At 30.3% G+C, this 6,897-nt stretch overlaps 1 long non-coding RNA gene across 1 annotated transcript; it reads right to left on the reverse strand.

The window, feature by feature from the left end:
• Positions 1–350: 350 nt before the first annotated feature.
• Positions 351–1,072, reverse strand: LOC111902372 (uncharacterized). The gene is made up of 2 exons (XR_002853757.3): positions 558–1,072; positions 351–484 (listed from the first exon to the last, which is right to left on the reverse strand). It is a non-coding gene; the product is annotated as an uncharacterized LOC111902372 (long non-coding RNA).
• Between the last annotated feature and the right edge of the window lie 5,825 nt (positions 1,073–6,897).

The following is a 6,897-nucleotide window of genomic DNA, read 5'->3' on the forward strand; positions in this document are numbered from 1 at the left end:
AAACATGCATCAAGTTCACATGAGACAAAAAAATAAATACAACAGTTTATAATTAAGGATAAACAGGAAATTAACTTAACTGGAATGACATTCACTTCAATTTTGTTGTCGAATAAAATCCATATCCTCTCGAAGTTAATCCATTACATACTTTATAATTAAATCAATAACCAAAAGCAAATATCTTTGTTAAATAAGTCAACGTAAAAATTCATTTGTTTGCAATTTTTATGGTGAAAGAAGAACAAAGGGAAAAACAAAAAATTCAATTTGGAAAGAAAAAATCAGAATAAGAAACATAAAAAATATTGATTAAACGATCGAAGTGAAAAGATTTTAACCTAAATATCCTCATTTCCCAATAAAAATATCAACCATATCTCATAACATGTATGAAATTGATTGCGAAGAACACTCCAAATATGCTTATCAAAGATCAAACTAATGACATGATTGGGGACAGACCTATGATGCTACTTGATCCCTGCTTCTCAAAACATATTCAACATTAGTGGGTTGGCATATGAATTAAAAATTGTAATTTGGCTAATACATACCATAAAAGGAGGCTCGAAGATGTAGATCCCTTTAGAAATTGCAATTCCATGGATATTGCTGCCATAATAGATTCTTTGAAACCAGAATAAAGAAAATGATACTTTACGATCTTAATACTCCTCGAATTAAACTGTATCAGAAGAAATCGAGAGAGTAGCAATATAGGATTGGGATAATTAAAGCATCATAGATGGATTAAATCCTTGTATTATTTCTTTCGATTTTCTTTCAAAAAACAAAAGCAAGATTAAATAGGAAAAATAACAAAAGAAAAGAAATAGAAAAGGAAAAGGAGAGAGAGAGAGAGAGAGAGAGAGAGAGAGACTACCTGAAGAGTTGAAATTTTATGAGAATGAATGTATATATGAAGCTGAGATAATGTGTATTTAATTTTAAATAAAATTTGATTCCTAGTTTTCTGGGATTGGGTTGAATATATAGATAATTTTAGAGTAAATTTAGGAGCCCGAATGAAATTGAAATTAGAAAACAATAAAATCATCTTATCAATTGTTCACGCAAGAAGAAAGAAAATGAGGGATTTGAATGCTGACTGGTGGAAAATATAGGGTCTAAGAAGATGCCATGTGGCAATTTAGCAGTCTTTTATTAGGAATAGAGATAGAGACTTGTATCTATATCGCACAAGATAGTATTTTCATGAAAATATTCTTAAACTTAAAAAATACAATATGATTTTATTTCAAAATATAAAAGTATATATTTGAATGAAAGCCATTTTGATGAAATATGATATATCGAAATATTTGACTCAAACCACAACAAACTATTGTTGATTCTCTTCCATATTTGAAGTTTGTGTTAGCAAGGAGAAATATAAATTATTACATTAATAAAATTTAAATTAATAATGGTAATTGAACTTAAAATTAAGTGTCATCCAAATTACTTAGATACTTTTATGCAAAATTCTTGCAAAATTGCTTGCAAAATATTTGGAGAATATTAGACATTTTATGAAAAATATCATCACTTTATGCAAAGTGTTGATATTTAGATGTCTCCTATAAAAACCTCTAATGTGATCATTTTCATTACTTGATCTCCTCATTCATACCCTCAATAATTAAATCATGAATTCTTATTATTACACGAACCTGTTGACTTCTATTGATCTCGAAAATCCAAACAATCCTCCATACCTAACTTCTTCATCTCCAATTTCTCGAAACCTATATTATCCACGTCCAAATCCTTCTTAAAATCAATATCCAAACCCCCCTTAAAATATGGAACCTACTCCAGAAGTTAGTGTTAGTCCTAGCAACAAACAATCCATGTCTAAAAAAACTATTGGAGTAGGGAATAAGAAATATTGCTTGCAAAAGCTTGCTTACGTATATCAGAAGATAACATCAAGGGCACAACACAACACAACAAGGAGTTTTGGCAACGTATCAACACATACTACCAAAGTTCCAACACCACAAACATTATAAGAGCTCAATCAAATCTTAAAACACACTGGCCTTACATGAACCCACTTGTTGTTGCATTCAATTAAACTTATTTAGTGTTGAAAAGTTAACACCTAAGTGAATGGTTCGATGAAGGTTTAAAAAAGGAGCTTTTGAGCATTATAGTGCAAGATATTCTACAAATTTCAGGCATGATCACATTTGGAGTTTAGTCAAAAAAATGGACCCAAATAGACAATTTACTATCAACTTGGAAGACAACGAAGATACAACTCGTCCAATTGGTGTGAAGGTAGCCAAAAAAGTTGTAAAAGGTAAAGCTTCCAAGTCCACCTCGTCATCAAGTAGTTGACTTGCATGAAATACTTGAAAAATATGTGCATGATAATAAAAAAAACTATGAATGCTATCAAAAATATTTGGAAAAAAAACACCTTAAAATAAGAAAAGATTAGAGTTCAACAAGAAAAAATCAAACATGACGAGATGTCAATCTTTTTTTTTTGGTACATGTCAGATGAGAGACAAGATTTTTGGAGGAACCGTTGTGAGAAGATCAAAACAAAATAAAATATTTTATAGTTATTGTATTTTTTAGGTATTTTAATTTTAGTTAATGTCTATTCATTATTGTATTTCTTTGTTTTTTTAATGATAGATTTTTCATTTTTTTTATTTTTATTAATTTGCTATTAAATAAATAAATGTTTTTTAGCTATTAAATAAATAATGTTTTTTAATATGTTGCATTAAACTTGTAGAGTTTAATGCATTTAGGATAAAAATGAATAAAGTTGTATGCAATCTATTCTAATAAATAAAGGTTTTTTTTTTTTTTTTTTTTTTTTTGTCATATGTCACACTCTCATTCAAATTGTCAAATGTCCTTTTATGGTTATTTTGAATTAATTTTTTTCCACATGTCATTTAATGACTTTTTTATTTTAATAAATCCAGTATAATACTTTAATATAATAATTACAATAAATATAATAATAAATTAATATTAATTTCATTAATGGACTTACCATCTTATTCAAAATTCCCCTCATTAGTTTATTTTGTTTATTTATTTAAATTTAAAAGATAAAAAAAATAATTTTAATAATTTATTATTATTATTATTATTATTATTATTATTATTATTATTATAAATCCAAAGTTTTTAAATATTTAGATCTATATATTTAATTTTTTTATTAACCTATATAATACTTATACCTACTAATATATATTTCTATTATGTATTGTATTTTCTTAGGCCTAATCTTTTGTGTATGTTTATACATATCAGGCTCATGTATTTTGTATTTATATTGGTTGTTTAATGAGATGAGGTTTGTGGGAAAATACCTATGTTAGCATGGTGTCAGAGCACAACCATTGATCTCCTCATCTAATCTGAACCCTAGTGTCGTACTTCCTTCATTGACCCCTCTTCTCCATCTTGGCTTCTGTTCATTCAGTTAACTCTCACCAGTTGGAAGTCAACTCTGACTAGGTCCTGCTTTTGACCGAGTTTTTGGAGAAAATGGGCATTTGGTTACCAGCTATTTAGGAGAAAGTGGACGTTGTTTTCTGTTTTATTTTTGAGTAAAATAAGGATTGTTTTAGCCTTTAAATAGTAGTAGTATCTTGCATTTTATTCAGAGTATTCAGTTTTGATTCAAAGTAATAAACCAGAGAAAATTGCTCCAAAAGAGTGTTCTTTCTTCCTTCTCGTTTCAGTTGACAGAGTGTGATCAGGTCCTGTGGAAGCTTGATTTCCAACATCACCATGACAGGTGATGCATCTAAAAACATCCCCATCACAGAAAAACCTTATGGAATAATAATACTCGTTCCTCGATCCCTCTTCTTCTTGATTATGATCGTATGAATTATGATGCATGGAGGGAACTTTTCGAGAGCCACTGTTATGGTTTTACAGTCGCTGGCCATCTCAAACCACCGAAGGATCCTACCTCCTCCAATATGGAGGAGTAGGAACGCATTGATTCAATTGTCAAAAGTTGGATCTATACCACTTTGTCTCCTTCCCTGCTTCAAATGTTGCTAAAAAAGAAGTTATTAAATGCATATGGTTTATGGACTCAACGTGAAAACCTGTTTTGTTCCAACGCTGAATCTTGGGCAATGCAGTTAGATACTGAGCTTCGATTTATAACCATGGGAGAATTGTTTGTGTCTGCCTACTGTACAAAAATTGATTATTATGGATTGGTCCCAAAATTTGGATACATTGCAAGTCAAATTCGCCATTCCAAGCCTCTTCCATCGTTTACTGATACTCAAGACTTTCATGAGGTTGAAGAACACTGTCTAGTTGAACAAGATCGTCGAAATAATGGGTCATCAATGCTGTCAAAAACCTCCTCTCCCACTGCCTTGGTCGTCGGAAACTCGCCTAACCCTTCATTCAATTATGGCGGCAGAACTCATGCAGGTCAAGTGGTCATGGTGGTCGGTCGTTCATTGGAAACCCTCATCAAAATAGTGGCGGCGAACATCAAACACCCCAAGTTCGAGCCGGATGGGGTTTCGGTTTCTACCAATTAGCTGCTATGGGTTCGTTTCAACTTAATCAACAGGTCAGCATGCTTCCCTCCCCAGTCCATCATCCCAGTCATCCCACTTGGCCCACCAATTTCAGTCCATGGAGTTCTTCAACTCAACATATCTTTACTTTTCTGACAATTTCGGCCCTATCTTAGCAGGCTTATGTGATATTTTCCAATATGCATCAACCCACGCCACCTCGGCAATGGTTTAACCCGACTATACCTTCTCAGCAATTGGTTCACGCCATGACTCTTCCCGAGCTTTTTACCACTATGTCCTTAATTGATCTATCGCACAATGGTTGGTACATAGATACTGGGGCAACCTGTCATCTTCACTCTAAAGCAGGTATACTTAAAACAAAGTCTAACTGCATTTTTTATCCTTCGGTCTTGGTCGGGGACGGTTCTAAAATTTTTGTAAAAAGTATGGGTGACGCTTATGTTTCCTATTTCAATTCTTATCGCACTATCTCTTTGAAAATTTATTATTATTATTGAATTATGTGTCTAAGCTAATAATTAAATTGGTATATATATTTTAATTAAAAGCAAAGTTATTTTGGGTTGCCTTCAAATCTAGTAATTGATTAGAATGATTTTTTTTGGAGAATGAGGCTTATTTGTTGGTTTATTATATGATTAATAAATAACAATAATTAATTTATTAATATATTATGAGATTAATATATTAATACAAATAATATTATTTAATTAATAGTTAATCATAAATTAATTGGAATTAATTTTGGGATTAATTTGATTAATTAAAAATATAAGGACCTAAACTGTAATTGTTCAATAGTTGAACAACAGAATAATTCTAGAGGATTCTATAGGTAGCAAAAAATTTGAAGGCTCCTTAGGGTTTCTACATTATTCCATATATATCTTTACTATCTTATAAAAAAAATCTCATTATTTCTAAAAATAGATTGAATATAATAATATTATTTTTTTTAAGATGTTCAAATCAATAAGAAAATAGTACAAGTAGTCATCAATAAAATAATATTAAATTTTAACCTGTGTTTTGAATCCTTATATTTCTCAACAAATTCTATCTCCTTCCCTGAATTTCGGATAATTCAAAATTTGAAACCATCAGAAAATACATGTTGATTCAAATATCCCTCCTGCAGATGGCTCTTTCTTAACAGGTTTTTATTTTAATCCTTACTTGTAATTGATTTCATCATTTTTAACTTTTTGTATTTTTATCTTATAAATATATTGGGTGAAGACTTTATTATATCAGGTTTGTTCCTAAAAAGGTTTTTACTATGTTTCTTTAATGTGTTGGCTTTGTAGGTTCAAAGAACTCAACCAAGAGGGCCAGTTAGAACATTGTATTATCATTAGTTTGTATATTTTGGCATCTTACTTTTGCAATAAAGAACAATTAAACACAAGATTTGACATGATTAATGCGGTTTGTATATTTTTCATCTTGTTTAGTCTAAAAATGAAACCTTTTTCATCATTGGTCCTTATACTATCAAGTTTCATCACATAGACTTCCTGATTACGGTGATTATTGTCCTTATTATAAGTTTCTATATAGATTTTGTTCAATATTTTAGGGTTTCGAGAACCTAAATCAATATGAATCCTTGAATTACATACCATCGTTGAATATGTTTTAATTTGTGACCAAACTTGGTTTAAAATCACAATGAACAAGTTGACACTTGAGTATTTTGGCCTTCTCAAAGGCCTATTTATCGACTTTTGAATCACAACACCTGATATTCTAAAGGTTTATTTTTATAAACTAGTATTTATATATTTTAGCATTTTACTTAGTAGGACATTAAATTAATAAAGGAATTAAAGAAAACGAAAAAAAAAAGAGGACAATAAACAGTACAAGTGGTTTGGGTATGTATAAATGGAAGTAATAACCATTTAGGGGGTGTTTGGCAAAAAATCTTATTGCTTATTAGTTTATTAACTTATAAGTTAATAAGTAAGTGTAGGTTAACTTATGAAAAAATGACGTATTAGAGGTTCCCCACCGGAATAAGTTATTTTAATCCAAACAGTTTTTTTAACTTATAGTGATGTGGAACCTAATAAGTTGTTTTAAAAAAGCTTAGCCAAACACCCCCTTAATATGGTATCGTAATGCTCTTGAAAAATAGATGTCATTTAATATTCATTTCTTGAAGTGAACGCAAAATGGTTTTAACTCTAAAGAGATCAAATTATGCGCCGCCCGCCGCTTTGCGCGGGTAGACGGCTAGTAATATAATATGGATAATAAGGCAACTAGATAAAGTCAAGATTTGAAATAGTATTATTTTACTTCAAATTAGGTTATCCAGGGTTTTCCTATC

This window comes from Lactuca sativa, chromosome 3, assembly GCF_002870075.4.
Source record: "Lactuca sativa cultivar Salinas chromosome 3, Lsat_Salinas_v11, whole genome shotgun sequence".
In the NCBI taxonomy this organism is placed as follows: domain Eukaryota; kingdom Viridiplantae; phylum Streptophyta; class Magnoliopsida; order Asterales; family Asteraceae; genus Lactuca; species Lactuca sativa.